Genomic DNA, 13033 nt, shown 5'->3' with positions numbered 1-13033 from the left:
ACCCGATTCGACCCGACCCGAGGCTCGGGTACCCGTACCTCCCTAGTTGCTTCATAGAAAAAAAAAATTGAAAATTCGTCGACACATTTAAGAAACATTTCAACAAAATTTTACTGTTAATTACACAGGGAAACGCGTCGCTGTTTACAGCCATTGCAATTAGAGTAAGTTTAATTGCTGTCGCTGGCCGAGGTACAAACGCACCGTATTTCTCTCACCCGTTCTGTCGTTAGCGTTGTCGTCAGGGAAACATAAGTTCCAGTAAACAATTAATCGTCGAAAAACGTTGAAATAAAAAAACAAGAGAAAAGGGTCGGAAGGAAATTAACGTACGTTCAACAAGCAGTACCAAGCAATTCCTCTAGTTTCCAAACTATGTATATAATCGAGCCACGGGGCTCGTTATTAAATTTCCGTTCAACAGAAGCGTGCTCGTTATCGGTCACGCGAAATTCATTGTTTGAACGAGCATTTTCTTGAACGTTGAGAATTATCTGACACCGGTAGTACACGCAATACCACTTATTTCAAGGGAGAAATACCTCGTAACGCGTTTGCACCCCTGATATTTACAAATTGCCCATTAAACCGTGCCTCGAGCAGCCCCCAAATCTCTGCGGATAAGTTGAAGAAAATATATATCAGGTAATCAGATTTTGCAGATTCTAACGCGGTTACGCGTTTAACGATCCGCTTTTCGATCTGTACAAGAGAATTTTATGAAACTATTAACACGTACGAGTGTAGTTTTGAATAGAACCGTTTTTTCGACGAAATATTTTTTACGCTCCAATAGTTGAACACTCCTATAGAAATCGACGACGAGCAGTGCGCGTAACATCCGAACGTCCAGCGTTGATTATTCGTTCCCGGGAATACTGGCTTTCCGAGCGGCGAATAAAAGGGGTCCGAGTACGAATCAAAGGATCGACGAATTAGTTTAGAACACAGTGGCTATTTCGCGACAAGCCCTGCTTTTCACGCACGATAAACGAACCTCGTAACCGGCTCGTTCTTTTACAGCTTTATAGAATTCCTCGTACAAGAGAACGTTGCGTCTGCCAGCGATTAAGGTTAAAAAGCGAGCGGGCGGGTAATCGCGATCCGGTGGCCGCGGTCAAATCCTTCTTCGTTCCCTATCCACTGTTTCTCGGTTCCATTAGAAAACCGCTTCTATCCAGAATAAATAGTTTGCAGGAAAGAAAGGTAATTTATCTCGGAGCCTTACGCGGCTCCATTAAGGGAAGATAGAAACTAAGAGACGACCAGCTAAGTTACTGTTTGCAATCGTGAAAAGCTTGCTCCACCTTCGGGATTACCGGGGAAAGGCGACCTTTCTAAATTGCTCGTGAATCGTTCGCTGTGGGGTGTACGGGTACCCGAAAAACGGGGTCGGGTAATGATCGAGTCGGGTCGGGTGGGATTCTGAAAGTTTGTCCTGTATATTCACTTTGGTCCGACTCGATCATTACCCGACCCGAAACAATCATTATTCGACCCGACCCGATCCAACCCGATTCGATCCGACCCGACGCGACGCAACCATTATCCGACTCGATCATTACCCGACCCCGACCCGACTCGGCCCGATCATTGCCCGTCCCGACTCGAACCACCTCGGTCATTATTTGTCTCGACCCGACCCAATTCAATCATTACCCGTCTCGATTCAATTCAACCTAATCATTACCCGACCCGACCCGAGACCCGGGTACCCGTCGACCCTTATTTCTCATCGTTGAAATCATCTTCAGTTTCTAAAATCCTTCGATTAATCCATCAATCCTCCATTTCCTATCATCAGTTTGTATAAAAATCGAATAGCATAGTGACGTGCAATTTCGAACCCGCTCGTCGATCTTCAAACAACGAAATTCGAGGAATATTTTCGAACCGAGCCATTCATTTCGCCGTGAAACGGGAGAAGTATTCTTGTAGCAAGTACTAAGGTTACACACCGTTGGCGGGTTCTTTTTAATCAAGCCTCGCGGAATTGTGCCCGCGTTCACCGGTCGGCCTGGCCGCCGCGCCGTTTGTAATTATTGGATCCGCTCGTAGTCGATATTTCATCTTTCTTTAATGGAGAAACAGCAAAGAAAAAGAGAGGAAGGTTAACAGAAGGGACGTACATGCAACGAGTGGAACACGTATGACGTCGGATTCTTAACCAAGCTCCCCAACGTTCTCCTAATTGACCGTCCTCGTAGATCAATGCTCCCTTTGTTTCCCCATACGCTGTCGGTGCGTCGCTTTTCTCTCGACGAAATTACGCCCACGCTATTGGCCTGGCTCTGATTTTTGCAAAAAAAAAAAAAAAAAAAAAAAGAAGGAAGGAACGTTTTGTTCACCGTTGCTCTCCACCTTCCCTCTCTCCCTCGGACTGATACGCTTGATGAGACCGGCTGCGTGAACATATCGGCCTGCAGCCGTCCGACCAAATGAAAGACTACTCTTCTCTACCCTCTACATTCTAGATAACACCGACGCTGACGTGCTGCTAGCGGTTCGTGTAACTTGGCCTGCCCCTTTTTTTTCCCCAAGCCGTAGCGCTATTCTGCGAAAGACGAGACACCGTGAAAAGAATTATCAATTATCTCCGTTGCACCGTGTATTTTTATGCTCGCGATAAGCGCCGGCTTACGTCGTTCCGACGGACCGTCCACCCCTTCCGAGCTCACCCCACGGTCAGGTTGTCGTGGAGACGAAAAAAAAAAAAAAGAGAAGAGACGCGGTGAAAACTAATACGCGGTCTTCTACGTCAGCAGAGCTGGTGGTGGTGGTGGTGTCGGTGGTGGTGAAAATGCGAACAGGATGGATGTAAGAGATTTCGACGAAAGGTGTCACCGGGACGTCGAATGTATCGAACAGAGGAGGGTCTTTGTCGCCAGAAACTGGAAGGGATCCGGCTACATTCTTACGTCGAGCATCTTGTTGACACGCTGTCGATCGCGTCCAAGACTCCGAGCCAGATCGGTTTTCGGACGGGTGGAAACGAAACAACCCTCGGTGTCCTAGCGGGGCAAACAAGAGATTCTTTCGCGCGACGCGAACGCATTGTATTCGTCTAGCTGCAATTTCGATGGGAACCGAGGTAAAAATTCTCTGCAGTCGAACGGTTTCATTTTCTTCCGCGAACCGAGAAGATTATTTACTTTGTCTTTCCTTTTTTTTTTTTTCATCGTGATTTACAATCAGAGCCGGTGGAAAAAGCGTTGCCCGTCCGCAACTCGTTACGCGGGTAAATACTTTACTCGTAGCCCGGAGATTTAAAGGGTAAAAGTTTTTAACGTTGCGTTCGGGGTAACATGCAGCGAGAGCCAATGTTTTGTCGTTCAACATTCCCCGGTAAATGAAGCGGTCTTTACGCGTTTCGTTTCCACCCCTGGAAAATTTATGCATCCCTGCCGCCCTCCGCCCCCGCCCGCCTGGATTGCGCCGTTCCACGATTTTCGCGGCCGCGAGGGAAATCAATAACCGTGAAGGAGTTTCTAGCCGGCTAGGAATCGACAGCCCGACGCTTTCTCGCGGCTAATAAAGTTAAGAGGTCTCGAGGCAAGGGCAGTTAAGTTTAAGGCGTTCGCGAAGCTGTCGTACAGTACCTTCGGATATACAACCCTGACGATTTATTCCCCGCCCAGCCCTGTGTCTCGTTTTTCACCAAGGAATTGCTTCCCCGACGAGTAGTACTAACCTTCTTCGAACTATGGAACCGTTAAACAGGGTAAACTGCTGGCGAACGGCGTTGATTCGAGAATCGCTGGAGCGACGTCGACTGGAGGCAGCGCGGAATCGAATAAATATACAATCAGGAAAGGGGGCGACGAGGCGGGACGCGAGAGGGTGGATACTTTTTCCCATTTTCGAGCCGCTCCCCCAGTTTATCCTCCGACTATTTATTTTCCACGCTTATGGAATATCCGCGATTCGAAAGAATCGCGAACAGAGATAGAGGAATTAACTTTGGACCCGGGAATCCTGGTGTAAAAAGCAAAGGACCAGGGGAGAATGGAGCAGCTGGCTTTGGGGGATGAGGGAAAGAAAAAAAGTGAGAAAGAAAAACGTGTCGCAGGATCTCGTGGAAATTAGTTAACAAGATCACTTACGACTGTCCACGGCTCTGTAGCAAGTCGTGAATAGGGCATGTGCCGTGGATGATCTAGTATGCAGTCAGCCGAGCCTCGGTCCGTGCAAAAGTAGGGCTCCACTGTCCGCGAAACGGTAATGGAACGGCAAACGACCTGGGATTTACCCTTGGAACGTCCTAACAAAGCTTCACGGCCTTTGCTAGCTCAGGAAGAAGCAAGGAGAGAAAAAAGAACGATCCGTGAAAAATTTACGCCGCTGCTTGACGCCCTGCTGCTCGCGGTAATTGCGTTGTATATTTTCCAAGGTGTGTAGCGTTTTTCGAGACACCCTATACGATTCGCAGGCTTATGTTTTTTATTAAAAATTTTGAAATTTCGGGGAGTTTGAAAATTTCGGGTACCCGAGCCGAGTATCGGGTACCCGGAGTTTTCCGGTTCTCGTACGTCGATTAGACTTGATTTCTACCCGACTATTACCCGACGGGAACGATTCCTACCCGACGCGAACAATTCCTACCCGGCCCGAGCATCGGGTATTCATGGTTTTTGGGATCTTACACAACTAAGCTTTCGAGAATCCGACTCTACCCGATTCCTACGCGACGGGAACAATTCCTACCCGACGCGAATAATTTCTTACCCTGTCCTACCCGCTTCTACCCGACCATTACCCGGTACTACCCGACGCAATATTTTCGTTTTCTCGCACACCCCTGCAAAACTCCTTCGGTTTCCAAAAAGAAACGAGTGCGAAACTCGTAAACATTGATAGGGAAATAAACAGGCGAGGCGGGGGAGGAGACAAGGTCGTTAAAAATTCATCCACGCGACGGAACGAGACGCTTCAGACGTCAATTGCGTTTCCACATCGAAAGGGGAAGCCCAGTTCGAGCTTTCCTTCTTTCCTAATCTATTTTCAAGTAGGATCGCTACGAAGGCGCACAGGAAAATGTCTCCCGACGGCGAACAAACTCGAATTCAATTCGATCTTCGAATATCTCTCGGATACCTGTATTCCGATGGAATATTTATCGCAGCGAAAACAGGGACGTGGCGTATGCCGTGGTGAGAAGCAACGTTACATTGACGCAACTACCCTTAGGTAATCCTTAGGGGACAGACGATTAATCACGCTCGAACAGCTCGGTTTTCCCTTCGTGTCCAGCTCCCGGTCCACGGTATCCTGGCCAGCTTCCACAGACGAAGGTTTATGCGCATTCGTTTCAGATTTCAAACGCTTTGCCACTTCGAACATCTGTAAAGCGTAAGAATTCTAAAACAAATACCATGCTTTTTCTGTTTCCTCTCTTGCGATTCCTCTTCGCGAACCGACGTCCTCTTCTTCCTTCCCTCCAGCTTCGTGGCTCCTTCAACGATCCCAGAATTCAACTTTCCAATTTCGTTTAATCCCACCCTCCTTTTCTCTTCGCAACGCAAACGCGAACGGCTAACTGCAAGGGGTCGAACCGAGGGGCAGGGAAGAAAGATGGAAGCTGTTGCGCGGCGAACTTTCCTTAAAGCGTACAATCGCGCTCGATACTTTGCATTTCGCCGTGGCTCGTTTATAAAAAAAAAAAAAAAAACGTTAAATAGAACGATGGCTGGTAATGCGATTTTTCGATAAAGGTCGTTAGTATTCTTCGAAAGTTTTTCCATCCCCGCGAGGTAACTTTCTTTGATTCCGTAGAAAAAGATTGGTCGAGCTGCTAATGATCAATGTTATTAGTCTCTGCGCTCTGGACAAGTTTCTGTGTCGAAAGGAAAAGAAAAGGAAAGAGAAATAACGAAATTGAAAATGTTTCTACAAAGACACGGGTGGGGGTGGGAAACGTGGGCAGCTTTTGTTCGCTGAAATTCCTTTCCCGACGTGGATGGAACACGAAGGGAAGCGGAGTATTTATTGGCTTCCATCCCATCGCTTAACTCGGTTGGCATTCGCTCAAAAATCATTCGAGTATTTCGAAAACATTATTCCATCCCTTTCGACTCTATTATTCTACTTTTAACAGAACTTTTCACCCCATCGAGTATCCGATTTAATTGTTATTTAACGAGGGAGCCTCGTTCTAAGGAAACCGATGTTTCTTTCCTCAGTGTAACCCTTTTTTCGCACGTTTTTAGTGGAGGGAGAACGATTTGCCATCCCCCTTTGACACGAAGGTGTTTACATGGCCGGCTAAACGATACGGGGAGAACAGTGTCCCGGAAAGAGGCCTCCTAGTGACACGGATCTTCCATTGCTCGAACAACCGTTATCGATAGTTGCGAACACGAAACTTCCTCCGCAATTTACGTCGCCTCGTTTCCCGCACGTCTGTCACGAGGGTTACAAGCCTATCCTCGAAGGAAAATTATTTCCGAATTGCTTTCTAATATTCGTGCCATCCCTCCCGAACAGCGGAGGGGAGAGAAAAAAAATCGAGCGAGTTAGGAGTGCGTCTGCTACGAATTCGATTTCCTCCGTTCTTTTATCTCGCTAAAGTTTCCAACCGGGAAACTTAATTTAATCCCTTAATCCTCTGATCCGTCCATCACGTTTAAGCCGCCTTAGCCGGCCCCCGGGATATTTTTTTTTTTTTTTGTTCCGCGCAATTCGAAGAATAATTTCAACGGTAACGCAAGCTTTAAACAGAATAAACATTAATCTCCTTCCACCCCCGGAACTGAGGCAGAGGGAGAATTGCGACGATTACGCGGACGTAAGCTCGGGTAGGGAATAAAAGGAAAGATCGTGGCACGCGTTTCGATGAGCCTCCGCCATCTCGACTCGATCCGTTGTGTCGTTAGACTTTTCTCCTTCTGTCTTTAATTTTAAGAGAAGGGCGTGCGGGTACCCGAAATTACGGGTATTGATTATTACTCGATCGTTACAATGCCCGGGTACCCGGGATCCGACTCGAACATTACTCCGTCCCACCCTATCACTCGACTCGACCCCTTCATTACCCGACTCGACCTGATACCCGGGTACCCGTCATTACCCGATCCGACTCGATCATTACTCCGTCCAACCCTATCATTACTCGACTCGACCCCTTCATTACCCGACTCGACCCGGTACCCGGGTACCCGTACATCCCTCAGTAGACGGAAAGAATTTGACGAACTTGAACACGGATTTCGCACACACAGGTGGATGTTTTTCAAAGCAATGGATCCATGGTCCGTGGATAATTGAAGGCAAATCGACTCGTTCCTTTGACTGGTGCTCGGTTGCTCGTACGTGCTTCAACCGTAGTCTCGATATCCTTAACGACGCGCATCTTCGATACGACGTTCAATTACAAACGAGTGCGTTACCTCGTTAGCCGGCGCAAACTCATTAATTTTATAGGACAGATCGAAGGAACTTTAGCCGTGGCCTCTTTGAGAAATCTTGAAGCTCATTAAATGCTCGAGCATGTGCGCCCGGTACCTCTCTTCTTGTCCCCTTTCCAACTTTTAAAGTAATTATTTGACGCCAATCGAGCCGGGGGCCGGCTACTCGACGGAAACTTTACCAACGTGTTCTCGTGAATTTCTTTCCTTTCATTTTCTCGCGTCTACAGTACTGAAACGTTCTTCATAACTCTGTACACCCTCGCTATATTGCCGATTCAACGATTTCCACTTTACAAGGATTAGCGGCAATATAGCGAGAGTTTACCGTATTATCACGATACTAATAATAAATTTTTTGACCCCTTGATCCTAAAATTACTGTGCTTCTTCACTGAATCTATTTCTAATCATCCAGGAAGTTTCTTTTCACCGCACCGGGGGGGAATTCGATTTGAGCGACTGACCCTTTGAACGGCTGAAAGGGTAATTAATCCCCGTAATAGGAATCCCAAGGAAGAACACCTTGCTCGAAGGGTTCTCAAAGAAAAGCAAAACTGTTCATTGAATTCGTTTCGTTCACGCAGGCAGGGGAGGAACGCGTTCCAAGGAATTCCATCAGCCCCCCAAAGTATATCACGCAAGAAAAGCGTTCTTCTCTAACGATTCTAAACGAGCGTACGCGTCTGATCCTCGTAAAAAGAAAAGAAAAATATGTCTGGAATCGAAAGTATCCGTTCATGAAATGGCGTGCTCGACGCGGCTTTAAACGCTGCCTTTCCGCTCTGCGTTGCAATAACTCTTTTCCCTTTGATCCCCCGTTCGTTTCCATTTGCTGCGAGTCGCTGGCATGCGCTAACTCGATATTGCGTTTTCCCTCGTTCGTCGCAACACGCGCAAACACGTAAGGTGTATCATAACGAATATTTCGCCACCGTCGCCAGATATTTTCCCTCGAACAACCCTGAAGACTTACAGCCGGACGTTCTTTAAAACAGTCTAAACCTTTCTCTTAATTATTCACCCCCTTACCGAGTCGGTTCCACCGATAAGACACCGATAAGACACGCGATCACCCGGCGACGCGTAATTACCGACGAAGATCGTAATTCGTGCGCGGAATCGTTTTCGAGGAAGAAAGACGGATAGTGGACGAACGAACGAAGTGGAACGCATTAATTAGCCGCGTTCGCTGCAGCGTCCGGTAAAATTCGATCCGTTAATTGGCCGATCGATCGTACGCAATGGCCACTTGAAATATTCCAGGGCCATCGAGGCGGAAGCCGGCGAACAGTTTCGGAATCGATCATCGAATACTCCGGGGAATCCTGCAGGATGGAACCGCGTCGACGCCTGAAATTCGAGCTAACGAGACCGTGGACCCTTCCCTCTTTTTTTTTCTTTTATTCTTTCAGAAAAATTCATCGCCAAAGACGGCGCAGGGATACAGGGAGAGGGTGAACTCGGTTCCGGGAAAATTCGTGGCGGTCGAATCGATCGAAAAGGGGGGTAGTTTTTGTTCGGTATCGATTCGGGAGACTCGGTTGGAGTATCAGCTGGGAAGGAAGGCAAAGGATCGGAAGCGAAGGAGAAACGGGAACGAGGATCGGTAGCCAGCCCGAAGAGGGTACGCGGGTTATTTGCGCGATTAGAGGACTGAGGGTAAGATGGAGAAAGGAGGGGGGGTGGACAGAAGGGTGAATTCTGAAATCCAGCCTGTTCGCGAAGGGTAAATGTGCTTATTCTGCTCGAAAGGGGCGACGCGTGGAAATAAATCTAACGGGGTCGAAGCGACGATAATATCGAGCTTCCCCGAAGGCACCCGTTCCATTAACCGATATATCGCGCAGGCTCGTTTCTTTCGCGATAAACTTGTTCCTTCCCTGAATACCGAAACCTTGTCTCCGCTCCCGTGAACGTAACGCTGTCTCCGCGTTAATTACCATCACCCTCCTAATGTAAATTAACCACGGACCGTTTATTTCCCACGTCGCCAAGATGCATCGCTCTAGCGCGATTGGAATTTACGATTTCCCAGGATCGCGTAATTGCTTCTTTTATAGATTCGCGAATCATGCCAGGGGCTGTCCGCGGTTCTCCGAATGGCGGCGAAGCGAATGCATAGAAAATTGCACGTTCGTTTCGCGATCGTACGTCGCGATAAACCGTCCGCATCGCGGTTTTATCGATGCCGCGAAACGAATTGACCCAGCCTCGTTCTAGCAAGCGGAATTATTAATAACAACGGCAGAGTGGCTCGATTACCTTCGAAGATCTGGCAGAATAACGCGACTCGTTCGTTATCTCGATCGGATGCGTAACGCTGCTGCGATCGAACGGTTGGTCGCGTGTTCTCGACAGAGACGAGACCCTTCGTCCCCCTTTTTCCGGGCCAAAAATCGGCCAAAAGTTCATGTATTAAAAGTACCTACAAGGCCAATAAATTAGAACTGGCGCTCTGCCATTTCAATCTCGCGGATCTTGCTCGAGACAAGAACGCTGAAAACTCTTCTACCAGGCATCATTTCGTCGACGCGGAGGGGCAGGAGTTGATTAATTGCGCCACGCGGATTGATTGATTTCGCGGTGGATTTTTTACGTCGGAAGATTAGAGGAAACCGCGTTCCTCGATCGAGGAATCGGTGTCCCTCGGTCGAGGGAAGCCGGGGACGCGTTTCTAAAGGGAATTTTATTTTTCCTCCGAAGGGAATTTTATTTTTCCCTCCGAAGGGAAACGCGTTATCGAGCGCGTACGGGAGGAGCGATAAAGAAACCGATAAAGAAATATTCGCAAGGGTTCAGAACATTCGGCCCGCTATCAGGAAAGAAGGCTTTAAAGGCGAGCTTTGTCCCGGTTTTATTCCAGCATTACGCCGCACCGTGAATTGCACGTATTAGGTAAGTGTGGCGTTGCACAACTGCCGCTCCGTTGCGTTCCACTGAAATTGCCGTTGCCCCAACCCTACGTGTTGTGGCCGTACAGCGAGCAACGTTCTCGGAGGGTGCCAAGGACGTGGTAGGCAAGGCAAGGGTTCGGCACTACTTCAAATTATACCCGCTATTCATATTCTCCTCACTCTACGACCCGACCTCTTCCCTACGTCTCCTTTTTGCCCTTCGTCGAAACAATCTCTGCTTTACTGGCTGCTTTATCGCGTTGCCCGAATAACTTTGCCCGACGCGTGTCCCATAACCGCCCCTTCCTGTCTCCGGCTCGTTTCCCGATTAGAACGCGAACCAGCTCCTCGGGTAATTTTTTCGTATTTCTTTCACGAACAATTTCCTACGACGCGTCGGGTCGCGTCGCGTCGGCGTCGTTTCTCGGCATCCTCGAATAAATTTCTGTTAGACCTTTCGATGATGCAGGGGTGCGTGGGTGCCCGGAAATTCGGCTCGGGTAGATTTATATACTGGGCAAACTTTTAAGCTGTCGCTGGAACAAATTTTCGGAATTTTCGGGTACCCGTTATTACCCGACCCGAGGCTCGGGTACCCGAATAAATTTTTGTACTGGGCAAACTTTTGAGGCCTTCCTCGAACTCGGTAAAATCCTTATTCGGATTTTCGGGTACCCGTTGTTACCCGACCCGAGGCTCGGGTACCCGAATATATTTTTGAGGTCTTCCTCGAACTCGGTAAAATCCTAATTCGGATTTTCGGGTTCCAGAAGAATATCCGGAAGAAAATTCCCGAGCCGAATTTTCGGGTACCCGTGAATCCTTAGCGTTTAGACTTGAGATTAGTAGTCGATGAGGATAGAAGGTTAAACCTTTTGTTCCCCCCGGCTGATCTCGCTCGCTTTTCTAACGCTTGTTAATATCTCGCGGAAATTAATTGGAATTCGAAAAGTGGGTCTCGAGCTCGTTACTTTTTTCCTTTCCCCCGCTTTTGATCGCCTCTGGAAATTAATATCGAGATTTCTCTCGGCAGTTTTTCTTCCGCGGCGAAATCTCGCATAATTTCAATTTAATTAGAGAGAAGGCGCAATTTTTTTTCCTCTCCTTTCATTCTTTCTTCCTTTCCTTTGCGAAAAGAGAAATAAGGCGGACAGGGTGAAGGGGAACGGTCGTCGAACGGATCGCTTTTAGAATACTACGATCGATTTTAATTCGCGTTTTCGTTGATACGTTTAAATCGGGGTCTCCCGGCACGTAGGTATGCGTGTCACTGCACTCGTGACCCATCTCGTTCTTCGATGACGTCATTCCTCGCTGGCGTAAACCTGTGACGAATATGGCGGGCTCGGGAAACGGGAGTGGCAGGGATCTTTTAACCCGCCACTTCGGGACGAAACGTCATCGGACGGGGAGCAACGAGGAAAACCGACGAGAAAGGGATGGCCGGGAGGACGGCGCGGACCAGGAGGGGCAGCTCGGAACATAGGGTGAGAGCAACGAATTTACATCGCGTCGATCGTTTGATCGGCTCGGCTAGGCGGCCGGTTCCGCCACGAGAAATTAATTGCAAATTTTACGCTGGCTGATTTTAAAGGACACCGCGGAACCGAGATTTCGAGAAATCCATTCGAAATTTCAAGATCGTCTCGTCGAAAAGTAACTTCCGTTAATTAAAACCGACCCGAAACAAAATCCGATTTCATAGATCGTCGGATAACCGAACGTTTCCCAAATTTTCCCCAATTTTTCCAATCTCTTCCCCCTTGGAAAAGCTGGCGGCGTCGATCGTCGGGAGCGAATATCCCGTGAGGTAGCAACGATAACGGGTCGCATAGACGCGTAATTAATCACGTCGATTAATCGATCGAATCTTGATTCAGTCTAGCCGGGCAAATACAGCGACGAATCGGTGTATCGTGACGCGTTTATGACGGCTGGCCAGTCGGTGATGCAAACTTAATTACGCGTAATAGCGCGGCAGAATGACGCCCCGCGTCGTGGAAAAATGAATCGCTCGCCACGGATTCCCGTCCATAAATCTTCCTCCCTGTGGAATACTTTGGGCGCGAAATCTGCTCGCTCGGAACCGCGATTCTTTAAACCGCGAGCGAGGAAGCGCGTGCACGCTTCGGGATCTCGCGTGAACGCGCCGCGGCCATGCATCATCGGGGAAAATCGATACGCGATAACAGAGCAATAATTTCGTCCGTGCAAAACATAGATTCGTGCGCGCGGTTTTACGCACACTGACGGGATCCCCGGCATGCAAGGTGCCCGCGATCGTATTACGAATAATGCTAGCATTTCGATTGAAACGCGACGGAAATGTACGCTAATGCCCTCGTATTACGCCCTGTCCGTTCAGCATACGGATCTATTTTCCATATCGCGTGAAGGGATTACTTTTTAATCCCTCGACGACCGGAAGACGAACGGAACGTACGGAAGAGGGTTCCGCGCTTCGGGGATTGGATAACAATCGGTTGGAGGAAAATCGTCGGCGAGTCTGCAACAGGCAATCGGTGTGTAACCGGAACACGCCATGCCAGCACGGGGGGAGAACGATTAACGACCGCGGGACAGAGGCGAGGATTTACGAGAACGAGCTGGGAAAAGACGAGAGGTCTAAGCGAGGGAGGCGGCTGAAACGGGCACGCAACGACGATGCACGAAATTACAGGATCGCGTGCCAGAGGGTATAAATCAAGGAAGCGACCAAAGAGATAAGACCGC

General features: G+C 48.5%; 1 protein-coding gene across 4 annotated transcripts in view; it reads right to left on the bottom strand.

The window, feature by feature from the left end:
• The window catches only part of LOC114879959 (disintegrin and metalloproteinase domain-containing protein 12), a 44465-nt gene that overhangs the window by 30373 nt on the left and 1059 nt on the right, over nucleotides 1-13033 (bottom strand). The window lies entirely within an intron of this gene.

The sequence above is a fragment of the Osmia bicornis genome, chromosome 16 (assembly GCF_907164935.1).
Source record: "Osmia bicornis bicornis chromosome 16, iOsmBic2.1, whole genome shotgun sequence".
Classification (NCBI taxonomy): Eukaryota; Metazoa; Arthropoda; class Insecta; order Hymenoptera; family Megachilidae; genus Osmia; species Osmia bicornis.
Note: the sequence above shows the minus strand (reverse complement) of the source record. Positions and strands in the feature narration are given on the sequence as shown.